At 44.1% G+C, this 13,553-nt stretch overlaps 1 long non-coding RNA gene across 10 annotated transcripts; it reads left to right on the top strand.

The window, feature by feature from the left end:
- LOC113275156 lies at positions 1-3,313 on the top strand. 10 transcript variants are annotated; one of them, XR_003323489.1, is made up of 5 exons: positions 1-201; positions 691-752; positions 1,152-1,221; positions 1,612-2,058; positions 2,871-3,313. It is a non-coding gene; the product is annotated as an uncharacterized LOC113275156 (long non-coding RNA). The 10 variants fall into 10 exon arrangements; XR_003323488.1 differs by having other exon boundaries at positions 2,849-3,313; XR_003323492.1 differs by lacking the exon at positions 2,871-3,313 and having other exon boundaries at positions 1,617-1,728; positions 1,889-2,678.
- Positions 3,314-13,553: the final 10,240 nt, after the last annotated feature.

Below are 13,553 nucleotides of genomic sequence, written 5' to 3'. Positions count from 1 at the left end.
TTCTCAGTTCCCCACTTTCTCTTTTATGTTTCCATCTTCAACACCACGAACCGAAATCCAGCAGAGAAGATCGCTAAGTACCAAGATTCAAAACGATTGACTGGTGATGGCGCTGTGATACAATATTTCTTCTTTGTTATTATCGTTCTTTTTGCTCAAGTTAAATAAAGAGCTTTTAGGGTTTGAGACGGGTATTTTAGGGTATGAGATTTCAGATTTGAGATTTTGGTATAAATTTTATTGATCTTTTACCAAAAAAAGTAATATGTTCAATTTGTTTGGTTTCATATTGTGATCCCTATTTGCGATCTTCTATTAAGTCTGTTCATACGAAGCTTTAATTTAATTTCAGTTAGGATTTTTGAAATCCCAATTATGAAATAAAAATTCCAATTCTTTTTATTCAACAGTTTAATTATGGAAAATTGAATGGAAACCCTAATTGTATATTCGTTATCATCAAACTATCATCACCAGGTCACCGAAGCGAGAATTCCTGATGATTACACGGATTGATTTCCATTAATTTTTTATTCTGATATTGCATATGAGCATAACATGGATAAATTATGGAGATTGAATCAAAGATAAAATATAAAGGTTTCAACATAGATATTTTCTCATGGATTTTTCTTTGTTTGATCTTGTTCTATTTTTTGTATTGATTTGGTTTATCTTTGGCTTTTGCAGCGAGGGTTTAACTCTTTTGTGGTCTAGAGAGGAAAGCCAACAATGTAGACACTATTTTTTTGGTAAATACTATCCCGTTAGCTATTTTTTTTCATATTGTATTCAGAAAACATTGATGATTTTAGTTAGTTTTAGAGTAATTTTGTATCAACAGGAAAGTGGTTATGATTGATATTGTTTACTGCACTAGAGTTAGCCGATAAAGGATAAGCTCTTACTTTGTGTGCTTTGGTTTATGGGGGCAACATGTGAACCTTATTCTCATGCAATATGGAATTAATATGCTTTTTATGTACCCAAATACTCAATTTTAAAGGACATGATATGCTGGCACCTTTTACGGTGGTTGGTAGGTTACAAATTTGCATCCTTGGTGACTGAGAGATCTGAGTCACGTACTCTGTTCAGTCGATTTTCAAATTTTGACGTGAAATACTAACTTGGAACATATAAATATCAAGGTTTTGGATTGTTACAGATGGAAATATCTTGAATAATCCCCTTGCTGGTCTGTGGTGCACAACTATAAGTGTAAGCAATCATCTTACTCAAATTGTTTATTTGAAGTTAGTCTGATCTGCATCGAGTTGGTCATGCCCTGGGTAGTTGTACAAAGAGGTCTCGGGTTTGAATGTACTGAGACTGTTTATTTGAAGTTAGTCTTAGTATATCTGGTGGTGTCCAATAATTGAGTTGGTGTTCATCAGTTGAGTTGGTCAGGTGCTTGATAGTTTCCAGTTTTAGTGCTTATATATTTGTAGGTTAACCAAGACTTGAATTTTAGTCCTGCTACAGCTAACAACCTAGTGTTGGGAAACACCTCATCTGATAAACACCATCACAATGCTTCCCTCTATTTTTATTAGTCTGTTGACTTTTGCAGTTGTATTTTCATTTTAATTTATAAATATTAAATTGTAGGCCAGTGAGGTAGTTGCAGCTGCAGTGGAGAAGAAATTGAGCCTGAGATGGAATGATGCAGGTGCAAGAGAGTGCTGTAATGCTTAATCTGAAATTGCAGTTACAGGGAACGGACCAGTGAGGCATAGTTTTCCCATCTTTTGTCTGTTATATTTCTTGCTTTGTTTATCTTGAAGCATCCAAGTTTGGTCAGCGGTCAGCCATTATTAATCATATACCACTTGCATTTTTGTGTTTCTTTTCAGTTATTATATACTAATGGTGGCACAACTTACAGTTCCTACAGGTATGTCATCCAAGCCTTTTGTCCCACGTGACACAGGGGTGGTTAGAAAGTTGTCAAAATCTGGAGCATTGATCATGGGAAAGGCCAGCCTTAGCGAGTGGTGCAATTCCTATGGTACGGGTGTTCCCTTGGGATGACGTGGAAAAGGTGGACATGGCAGGGTAAGTTAATTTGAAGTGCTTTCTCATCTACTTTGATTAATTATGAATTTATGGTTATGTAAACTAAGTGTTCTTGGTAGATCATTTAGTACTAACACCTTTATGCCGCAGTTCATGAAGATGGTTCAGTAAAGTAACAGTTCTCCGTGAATCACTCTCTCATTGACTGACTGTTGTAGATTGTAGTCCATAAGAGTTTGATTGAAAGTCTGGGTTCTCCGGAAACATGTATAACTTTTTTAGTATTTTGCATTTCAAACAAGTCCATCTACTCATAAACCTACAGTTTTCGGAATTTTTAACTTCCCAAAGTGAATAGTGAATAGTTTTGGAACAACACTATTATTAGTGTTCCAAATTCGAAACCGAAGTTGGAGGTCGCACCCAGGTAATGAAGTTGTAACTTTAAGTACCTTCCATATTCTATCTACATATTTATCTCCATACACAGAAGGAATTTTTGTGTACGGATATGGTACCTGTTGGCTTTGAATTTCAAGATCAAACAGTATCCAATCTGTATGATGAAGAGGTAAAAGATGTTGACACGCATCTTTGGTATATCTGTTTATTATGCTTCTTGAACTTATTATGAAGCTCAGCTTGATACATGAACAACTGTGTCCTTTTTTTTTTTTTTTTTTTTTTTTTTTTTTTTTTTTTTTTTTTTTTTTTTTTTTTTTTTTTTTTTTTTTTTTTTTTTTTTTTTGCCAACCATCAGCTTGGTTTTCTGTACTACCAACCTATTTCTTGCCCCTGAATCCCTGATTTCAGATCATTTTGTGTACAGATGATTCTTTTTTTGTACACAGGTGATACTGTCATTCGAGGTAAGGATACATGAATGGCAAAAAGGAGAAGAAGAGGAGTGTTAGCTGTGGTCCCACAATTGTGAAACTAAACAACAAAGTAAATTGTCATAAACAAAAGGAAAAAAGACACGAGTCATCCAGGAAGGACGAAAGACGATGATGTAACTATGTTTCTGTTTTATGGCATTCAACAGTTTCATGAGTGCCAATGACAATACCATAGATGCTCATAATACCAATTCTTTTGGTAATGCAGTAACTGAAATTTTTGTTGTTAGTGATGAATGTGATCCTTTTATTTGTTTTCAATTAATCTTTGAACTTCTTAGAGCCTTTGTGGTGTGTTTTTGTTAAAATTGTTTCTCTTTTTGTGTAATTGACTAAAAATACCACATATGTAAAAACATATCTTTTGCATTCAGTGAAATTATTTCTTTGGCCTCCGTTTCCTGCATTCTAAAGAATGAGTCTGCTTAAGGTTACTTTTGATTCTATAGGAAAAATGCATCCGGGCGAGGCGAAGCCGAGCCACACCAAATCAAAAATCCTAAGCATACATTGGGACGGGTCAAATCAAAAATACTAAGCATGCATCAGGGCGGGCCGAGGCGAAGCCGAACCAAACCAAATCAAAGATGCATCACGACGGGGCGAGCCTACCAAATCAAAAATGCATGACGAGACGAAGCCACGTCACACCAAACCAAAAATATGGTTAAAGAAAAAGAAGAAAAAAAAGATGGTGCATGGTTTTCGGGTCCGTCCGGTGCGTAGCACGGGCACAAAATCTAATTCACAAAAAGAAACTAAATGAACTTTACACACCTAGGGAAGGCTCCTCATTGTACATCACTTGCCGAAACAAAACACAGAAAATGTGTGTGTATGGTGGTGGTTTGTGTTTGGGTGGGGTTGGGGGTGGGGTACACTCGATCAAAATCTCAAAAAAAAAAAAATGAAGAATGCCTTGCAAAAGACCTATACATAGCCAAACGCTAGTAGAATTTTGTAAACACATATGAATAACATACTTCGAATCAATTTCAGATATTAGTTTTTTAACTACGATATCTCTCGCAAATTGCATCCCGTCGCGAATGGCCCACGATTCATCGGTTATTCTTAAAAGTCTTGATGGTAGTTTACTGAATCATGGGTTGTATGGGCACTTCATATGGAAAAGATTATTATTATTGATTAGGACCGTTCTAGTAGCACTTGCTTCTTGTGCATAAATTGCTAAATATTTAGTTTATTATTTTGTCTTTTCAATTGTTATTCTTAGAAATGCGAAGCATGTTTGTGATTATTTAAGAATTATATATGTATCCATTGAAGATTCCTTTGGGATGATGTACTCATTTGTTTCCACTTATGTTTCAGTTATTAGAAGAGTTGGTGTACGTGAAGATAACCGTTTTTGTAGCTTCAAGCTTTAGCGAGTTAAAGATGTTTGTGTATCTTTTTATTGTGTAATCTTTCTTTATCTGTAAGCAACACATTAATATATTCTTGTCACCTGAGAGATTTCATTCATAAAATATCAGAGTACCTGGGTTTGTTTTGGATTACTTTATGTTTTTACAAAATTCAATATAGGTGATCTAGTTTTTGATGCCTCTTAGTAAAGACTCTAAGCAAGTGTTTTAGTTGTGACGCTACAATGCCGAAAGAAAAAATAACAACCAGTAAAAACCCGAGTCCAAATATGTGCACACTCCTTTAAAGAGTGTGCACGTAACAAACTCATTCTATTGGTTGTTGAAACAAACCTGTTAAACATATATTAAAATCATTTTTTTGATATTTTTTATTCATTAACGGAAATAAATATATCTTATAATAACTAATTCATCCTAAAATCTAGGAATCTAAAAGTAGATATGCGTTTTGGTTGTAAATTGTAACTGTTAAAAGACTGATGATCAAATCAGCTTAAGGGTTTTTGGTCCAATGGAATCCCTGGATGTCGATCAAATATGCGACAAGGATGATTCCGATTTTATAATTAAAAGGGTCTCAAAGGTATGAAATCATCTTTATTTGTGATCAATTTCTGAATGTTTTCTGTTTTAATGTATAACTACTGGATTTTCATTTTTTGTTATATTTTCTCTGTACTATAATGTTTTGGTGTAAATAAGTTTTCGGTGGCATCAATACTTCAAAATCAGTCGGTATGGATGATACTTGTCATATTGATGTTGATTTTTAACTTAGGGGTAAAATCGTAAAACCCTACTCAAACAGTGACGTCACAGAACTTGAGTAATAATGTCCAAACCAAGCACATTTATTAAACCCTTTAATTTGTCTGCGAGAAAATTACCAGGGTACCTTTTTTTAAATGCTAATTAGGTTTTCGACAGGCCAAAGCCCTAATTCTCACATCCCTGTGCCAATGGCAAACTATGCCAGCCACAACTACCGCGCCAAGGCATGCCAACCATGCTAGCCGCACCTCTGTGCCAATGGAAAACCATGCCAGCCACAACTACCGCGCCAAGGAATCCCAACCATGCTAGCCGCACCCCTGTGCCAATGGCAAACCATGTCAGCCACAACTACCGCGCCAAGGCATGCCAACCATGCTAGCTGCACCACTGTGCCAATGACAGACCATGCCAGCCACAACTACCTCGCCAAGGCATGCCAACCATGCTAGCCGCACCACTGTGCCAATGGAAAACCATGCCATCCACAAACTACCGCGCCAAGGCATGCCAACCATGCTAGCCGCACCATATGCCAACGACATGCCAAACCCTTGGCCCCACCATGCCAAGCCAAACCGCACCTTGCCTTGGCCATAGCCATGCTATCCGCACCATATGCCAACGACATGCCAAACCCTTGGCCCCACCATGCCAATCCAAACCGCACCTTACCTTGGCCCTAACCATGCTAGCCGCACCATATGCCAACGGCATGGCGAACCCTTGATCCCACCATGCCAAGCCAAACCGTTCATGCCAAACCCTTGGCCCCGCCATGCCAAGCCAAACCGCACCTTGCCTTGGCTCTAGCCATGCTAAGCCGCGCCACGCGCCCATGGCATGCCAAGCCCTTGGCCCCGCCATGCCAAGCCAAATCACACCTTGCCTTGGCCTTAGCCATGCTAAGCTGCACCACGCGCCCATGGCATGCCAAACCCTTGGCCCCACCATGCCAAGCCAAAACACACCTTGACTTGGCTCTAGCCATGCTAACCGCACCACGCGCCCATGGCATGCCAAGCTCTTGGCACCACCATGCCAAGCCAAACCGTCCATGCCAATCCTTTGGACCCTACCGTACCATGCCAAACGCACCTTGCCATGCCCCATGCCAACCTAGCCGCGCCACCATGCCGGCCTTCCCTATGCGGCTACCAAAACGAAGGTGTGCGACAATCAACGGTCGCCCTTCAACCCCAGGAGCAAATCATAGCCGTCCAAGGTTACCAGACGACGCATGGTAACCTTTGGCCCAAAACCCTAGTTTGGCCACGCCAAACCGCGCCAAGGCATGCCATGCCAATGGCATGCCAACCTAGCCGCACCACCATGCTGGCCTTCTCTATGCGGCTACCAAAACGAAGACGTGCGACAATCAACGGTCTCCCTTCAATCACAGGAGAAAATCCTAGTCGTCCAAGGTTACCAAACAACACATGGTAACCTTTGACCCGAAACCCTAGTTTGGCCACGCCAAACCACGCCAAGGCATGCCAACCGAGCCGCGTCACCATGCTGGCCTTCCCTATGCGGATACCAAAGCGAAGGCGTGCGACAATCAACGGTCTCCCTTCAATCACATGAGCAAATCCTACCCATCCAAGGTTACCAGACAACACATGGTAACCTTTGACCCGAAACCCTAGTTTGGCCACGGCAAACCGCGCCACGGCATGCCAACCTTGCCGCGCCACCATGTTGGCCTTCCCTATGCGGCCACCAAAACGAAAGCGTGCGACGATCAACGACTACCTTTCGTCTTAAGATGCAAAATCTCGACCGTCGAAGGTCACCAAGCTAGCAAGTCTCCCAAGTACGACTTGCCAGGCAACAACAATATGCTACATGTTTTCCGCAAAGACATTCGAGACATCAACACAAACTGGGGGATCCTCTTTGGGTATTGGTTTGGCGGTTTACAGCGTGCGACGTACACTACGCCCGTTATAAGAAAGTTCAATAAGGATGAGGCGGTTAGTGAATGAGGGAAGTAATGGTGAAACGCTTTCTTTTATGGAACATCAATTCCAGGCGTGCCGGTCATCACCTCCTCCCATTTACTCACCCATTTACCATTTCTTAATGAGACCAGAGTACGTTTCACTTCGACTTGTATAAATAGGTCTTACCTATTTCCACCGAACAACAAGTTCAGTCAGGAGCAATACAACACTCAGAAAACATTTGTTGGCTTTCCATCTGTTAGCTTACTACTTTCTGATACAAGTCGTGAAACACCTACTCTTCCAGAATCAATTATTCTTGTTTCAACACTTTCCTTGCTTCCCTCCCCAAAACCAACCCATTCTCCTCCACTTTGTGACCGAAGCAAGTCTGGAACGGCCATTTCTTGGTTTAGGCCGAACTTGTACAGATTGATCTCTCGAATTTAAAAGTGCTCCCTTGCAGTACATTGTTTAGGGTTTAAATTCGTTTCTCACCCACACACCCGAAATTACCGAAATCAGCAGAAACCATTTTCACCCACAAAAAATTGGCGACCACAGTGGGAGATTGATCTTTCGGTTACAATGTCAATTTTCAATCCTCGATCTCATACTTCGACCCAGACGTCAGGACGGTAGAGGCAAACGATCCGCTCAAGGATCGACGACTCAGCTACCAGACGACCTGATACGATCCGCTCAGGGATCGACGACTCAGTTACCAGACGGCCCAGTACGATCCGCTCAGGGATCGACGACTCAGTTACCAGACGACCCGAGTACCAGTCATGACACCGCAAGGGACGACTGGGGACTTCACAGAGGTTAAAAGCAAACGATCCGCCCAGGGATCGACGACTCGATTATCAAGTGACTCAAGGACGACTGGGGACTTTCCACAATCGCGATGCTTCCCAAAAAACTCGGACTTGCACCTGACTCATTTTTTGTTAGCAGATCCAAAAGACCGAGTAAGTCTTGCCTAGACAAAATACATGGTTTACTATTTCAAGTTTTCACGGGAATGATAAAACCGATAGCCATGTTATGTTTCATCCCAAGTCATCTACCGACACACAACGTTCACGGTTCCATATCTTTCCTGGGATGTTTGTGTCAGTTACAATCATAACAAAAAACGACATCATCCTAAAATAGTTCATCCCGAATAATAATCCAAAACCCTCATAGGTAACACTTGTCTATCAACCCAAAAATCCAGAAAATCAAACCATAAACCAGACGCTTTGTTTGACTTACAAAAAAAAAAAGAGAAAAACCCTAACACCCGGTTCTTCGTGGAATCAGTCACCTACCCGTACGTACCCACTTTGAATAATAATGATTACCCGTCACTATTCATGAGGTAGCCGACGTTACTACAGTGATATTCGAAGAGGAATTGTTTATGATGAATTATTTATACAAGTTTATGAAAGGCATACCTACGGCTAGGGTTTACACCAGTTCAAAAGAACAATATTTCTACAGATTTATGGAAGGCATACCTATGGCCAGGGTTTGCACCAACACAAGAAAAACAAGAAAAAAAATTGAAAGAGAAACGCTGGAGTACATACCTGGAATATGCTTTCCCACTTTATTGATACCGCGCCACGCCAAGCCAGCGCCATGCCAAGTTAGCGCCTTTCCAAGCCATCGCCCACGCCAAGCCAGCGCCCGTTCCAAGCCGATCTAGCGCTAATGGCTTGCATCTATCCAGAGCTAACAACTTTCATCTTTCCAGCGCCAGCAACTTGCATCTCTTCCAGCGCTGACAACTTGCATCCTTCCAGCGCTAACAACTTGCATCTTCCCAGCGCTAGCATCTTGCACCCTTCCAGCGTTGCTCTTGAACGCTCAGTAGAAGGGAATCAACAATCCAATTTCATCACACGTAGAGATCATGAAATACTTCTCCAAAATCGAGGCAAGGAGATCAGCAACCCCCCTGAGTTTACAAAGACTCTTTTCTCGTCAGGAGATGCATGATTTCGGGGGACTTCGCTCACAGAATTGTGCGGTCTATGGTGGAACATTTATGAGAGATTTTATATTTCACGAAGGCGCAACGTCAAGACATATTTGTAGCCCTTAATCGCACTGTGTCAGGAAAACAACTATTTCCAGCCAAGAAGCCGTTCCCAAACCCCTACATCTCTTGGAAAGCACGATAGATGGAACTGGGGACTCCTAACCACTGTTTGCTTGAAGGGTATCCAGCTTGACAACACACTGATTGACGCAACCTCTCCGCTTCAACGTCCTCTAGCAGCGGATACGCTTCAACGTTCACTTCAGCAGCCGCTCCGCTTCAGCATTCTATCCATAAGCTGCTCCAGGATCGAAGCCGAAGCTTCAACGTTTGGCATCTTAAGTTTCAACATCCTCTCCAAGAAACGAAGCCGACTCAACGCCGCTTCCTCCTTCCAAGGATCGTACCGGGGCCGCCACTCCTTCCTACGAAGGGTCGTACCGCCATGCTCCCCAGGTCAAGGATCGTTCTCGCAGCCAGCCAATCTTCGTAGTCATGACTGCCTTTAGATCAATCCCGCCAAATCTCATGATCATGGAAAGTTTGCTCGCTTATGCATCCAGCCAATCCTTTTACTACCATGGATGCCCATACAATTCCAGCCAACCTAATTTGTTAGCACGACAATGTAGTCTCTTCTGATTACATATGATACCAAGAACTGTTACCACTCATTTGTTGATACCAGCCAGAGCTTCACCACATCATCAATCGCTACAAAGATGAAAACATGTAAACCATACTTGGGGACGGAGGATATACACGGAATCCCTTCACTTTCAAAGCTCAGAAGACACCGTCAACCAAAAGGCTATGGCCACAACAAGGTCATCTATTCTTCAAGGATGCGGCGCAAGAATATCATCACCTCTCTGTCTAGATGATGCCTTCAACACTTTACGAGGCCACGGAGGATCCCAAGCCTTATTAGAGGAAAACAACTTCAGAAACGAAGGAAAAATGCGACTGGGGACTGCTCATCGCACTCGGCGACCATCAAAAACTCATGAGATAACTCCAGAGACGCGGCTGCAACATTTTCTTGAAGAAATAGATGAAGCCACGATAAACAACATAACACTCTCATTTCTACCTCTTTGCTATCCAGAGTATTTCGTTCATGTGATATTCTAAGCATCCCAGCGTCGCATCCAAAAGAATACAATAAGATTGTATCAAACCCCGTGGACGTGAAGTCAAGACGATGCAATGAAAGTAGGCTACACAAGGGGACTACCAGCATGGGACGCTTTCACTCCCCTCAACCAGGTTATTTATGATTTCAACATCAGCACTGTCGAAGTTTTACGAGCCACAAAAATTTCTCAACACAAAGCCGTACATGTGCATCAAAGACTCCAAAAGCACGCCACAGAGATACATTCACATGTTCGGTCGTGCCATCAGATCTAACAGAAATATAACTAGGGACTTCTCACCGCATCTCATTCCATACGATAGTCCAAGATTCAGAAGATGGTTCGAAAGATGTCTCTTGGAACAAAGTCCTTGAAGACTTGACAACAGCACGTCGGTAACGAAACATCTCCCAACCCATCTATTTCATCCAGTGTGTCCGTAAGATGTCGACCATACAAGCATCCACGACATACTGTCATCGCGATCAGAAGGTCCAGGCACTGAACAACCTAAAATCAAGGATGAACCGACAACGCAACCACATCCATCCGTCCCAAGAATGCAATGTAGTTTGGTAAATTTTGGAATCCACTAGAGAGACACCAGACGAAAGCACGGATCCGGACGAGCGACAAAAAAAGAAGAAGGTCAATACCTCTTTTCATACGGACGGAGTTTCTAGAGTTTGCACAGAATAAAGTTTCCTTCTTTCTCCATGAACGGGAATAGATGACTCGGCGCGAGTATGTTACCCCGGGCCCGCAACATCCCTCCTGAATTCTTCCCGAGTTTCACTGTCGGGACGTTTTCACCTCCTAAACGAGCTCAAAACCTAAATATTCCCGCTTAGGGAGATAGTAAATTCTTTTCCGGTCAGATGGAGGGGAGGACCGTCAAAATCCAAGTTCGTACGAGAATTCTAGAACGATTTTAGTAAGGAGCACTAATTAGGGTTTCGACATCCCAAACCCTGGTTTCGACAAAGTTGCCAGGCGTCATCACCACCGTTTGGCGGCCGAAGTTCCAGCGCCATCACCACCGTTTGGTATCCGAAGTTCCAAAACCAGTTCCCATCCTTCCACGGAACTGAAGCCAGTCGTCATCCTTCCACGGAACTGAAGCCAGTCGACATTATTCCACGGGCCCGCAACATCCCTCCTGAATTCTTTCTGAGTTTCTCTGTCGGACCGTTTTCACCTCTTAAACGAGCTCGAAACCTAAATATTCTCACGATCGGAGATAGGAAATTCTTTTCCGGTCAGATGGAGGGGCTGACCGTCAAAATCCGAGTTCGTACGAGAATTCTACAACGATTCTAGTAAGGGGCGTTAATTAGGGTTTCGGCATGCCAAACCCTAATTTAGAGAAAGTTGCCAGGCGCCATCACTACCATTTGATAACTGAAGTTCTAACTTCATCACCATCGTTTGGTAGCCGAAGTTCCAAAACCAGTTTACACCATTCTGCGGACTGAAGACATTTTCCACCGTTCCGCGGACCGAAGCCAATTTCCTCCCATTCCAAGCCGACCGACGCCTGCGGCTCCCATTCCAAGTCGACCGATGCCTGCGGCTCCCATTCAAAGCCGACTAATGTGTGCGACTCCCATTCCAAGCCGATCGACGCCTGCGGCTCCCATTCCAAGCCGACCAACGCCTGTGACTCCCATTCCAAGCCGACAACCTACATCTCACCACTTCACGGTCTAGCCAGCACAATTTATACAAGGCCGCCAACACGGGAAACACAAATTCTCTTTACCTCCCGAAAAGGTTACTCGGACTTTCCTGACCATCTTGCATGATTTACGTTTCGATTCTGTCCTTGTCTGTCACCATCTTATGCTTACCTCAAAACAACACCTCTGTTCCGAGCTAAGCAGGGGACTTAATGTTGATGGTGGTTTTAACTTAGGGGTAAAATCGTAAAACCCTAGTCATACAGTGACGTCACGGAACTTGAGTAATAATGTCCAAACCAAGCACATTTATTGAACCCTTTAATTTGTCTGCGAGAAAATTACCAGGGTACCTTTTTTTAAATGCTAATTAGGGTTTCCAAAGGCCAAAGCCCTAATTCTCACACCCCTGTGCCAATGGAAAACCATGCCAGCCACAACTACCGCACCAAGGCATGCCAACCATGCTAGCCGCACCCCTGTGCCAATGGCAAACCATGCCAGCCACAACTACCACGCCAAGGCATGCCAACCATGCTAGCCGCACCCTTGTGCCAATGGAAAACCATGCCAGCCACAACTACCGCGCCAAGGCATGCCAACCATGCTAGCCGCACCACTGTGCCAATGGCAGACCATGCCAACCACTACTACCGCGCCAAGGCATGCCAACCATGCTAGCCGCACAACTGTGCCAATGGAAAACCATGCCAGCCACAAACTACCGCGCCAAGGCATGCCAACCATGCTAGCCACACCATATGCCAACGGCATGCCAAACCCTTGGCCCCACCATGGCAAGCCAAACCGCACCTTGCCTTGGTCCTAGCCATGCTAGCCGCACCATATGCCAACGGCATGCAAACCCTTGGCCCCGCCATGCCAAGCCAAACCGCACCTTTCCTTGGCCCTAGCCAAGCTAGCCGCACCATATTCCAACGGCATGCAAAACCCTTGGACCCACCATGCCAAGCCAAACCGCACCTTGCCTTGGCCCTAGCCATGCTAGCCGCACCATATGCCAACGGCATGCCAAAACCTTGGTCCCACCATGCCAAGCCAAACCGTTCACGCCAAACCCTTGGCCCCGCCATGCCAAGCCAAACCGCACTTGCCTTGGCTCTAGCCATGCTAAGCCGCACCACGCTCCCATGGCATGCCAAGCCTTTGGCCCCGCCATGCCAAGCCAAAACGCACCTTGCCTTGGCCCTAGCCATGCTAAGCCGCACCACGCGCCCATGGCATGCCAAACCCTTGGCCCTACCATGCCAATCCAAACCGCACCTTGCCTTGGCTCTAGCCATGCTAAACCGCACCACGCGCCCATGGCATGCCAAGCCCTTGGCCCCTAACGTGCCATGCCAACCTAGCCGCGCCACCATGCTGGCCTTCCCTATGCGGCTACCAAAACGAAGGCGTGCGACAATCAACAGTCGCCCTTCAATCACATGAGCAAATCCTAGCCATCCAAGGTTACCAGACGACGCATGGTAACCTTTGTCCCAAAACCCTAGTTTAGCCACGCCAAACCGCGCCAAGGCATGCCATGCCAATGGCATGCCAACCTAGCCGCGCCACCATGATGGCCTTCCCTATGCGGCTACCAAAACGAAGGCGTGCGATAATCAACGGTCGCCCTTCAATCACAGGAGCAAATCCTAGCCGTCC

This window comes from Papaver somniferum, chromosome 4 (genome assembly GCF_003573695.1).
Source record: "Papaver somniferum cultivar HN1 chromosome 4, ASM357369v1, whole genome shotgun sequence".
Taxonomy (NCBI): Eukaryota; Viridiplantae; Streptophyta; class Magnoliopsida; order Ranunculales; family Papaveraceae; genus Papaver; species Papaver somniferum.
The sequence above is the reverse complement of the archived record's forward strand: the minus strand, read 5'-3'. Positions and strand labels throughout refer to the sequence as shown.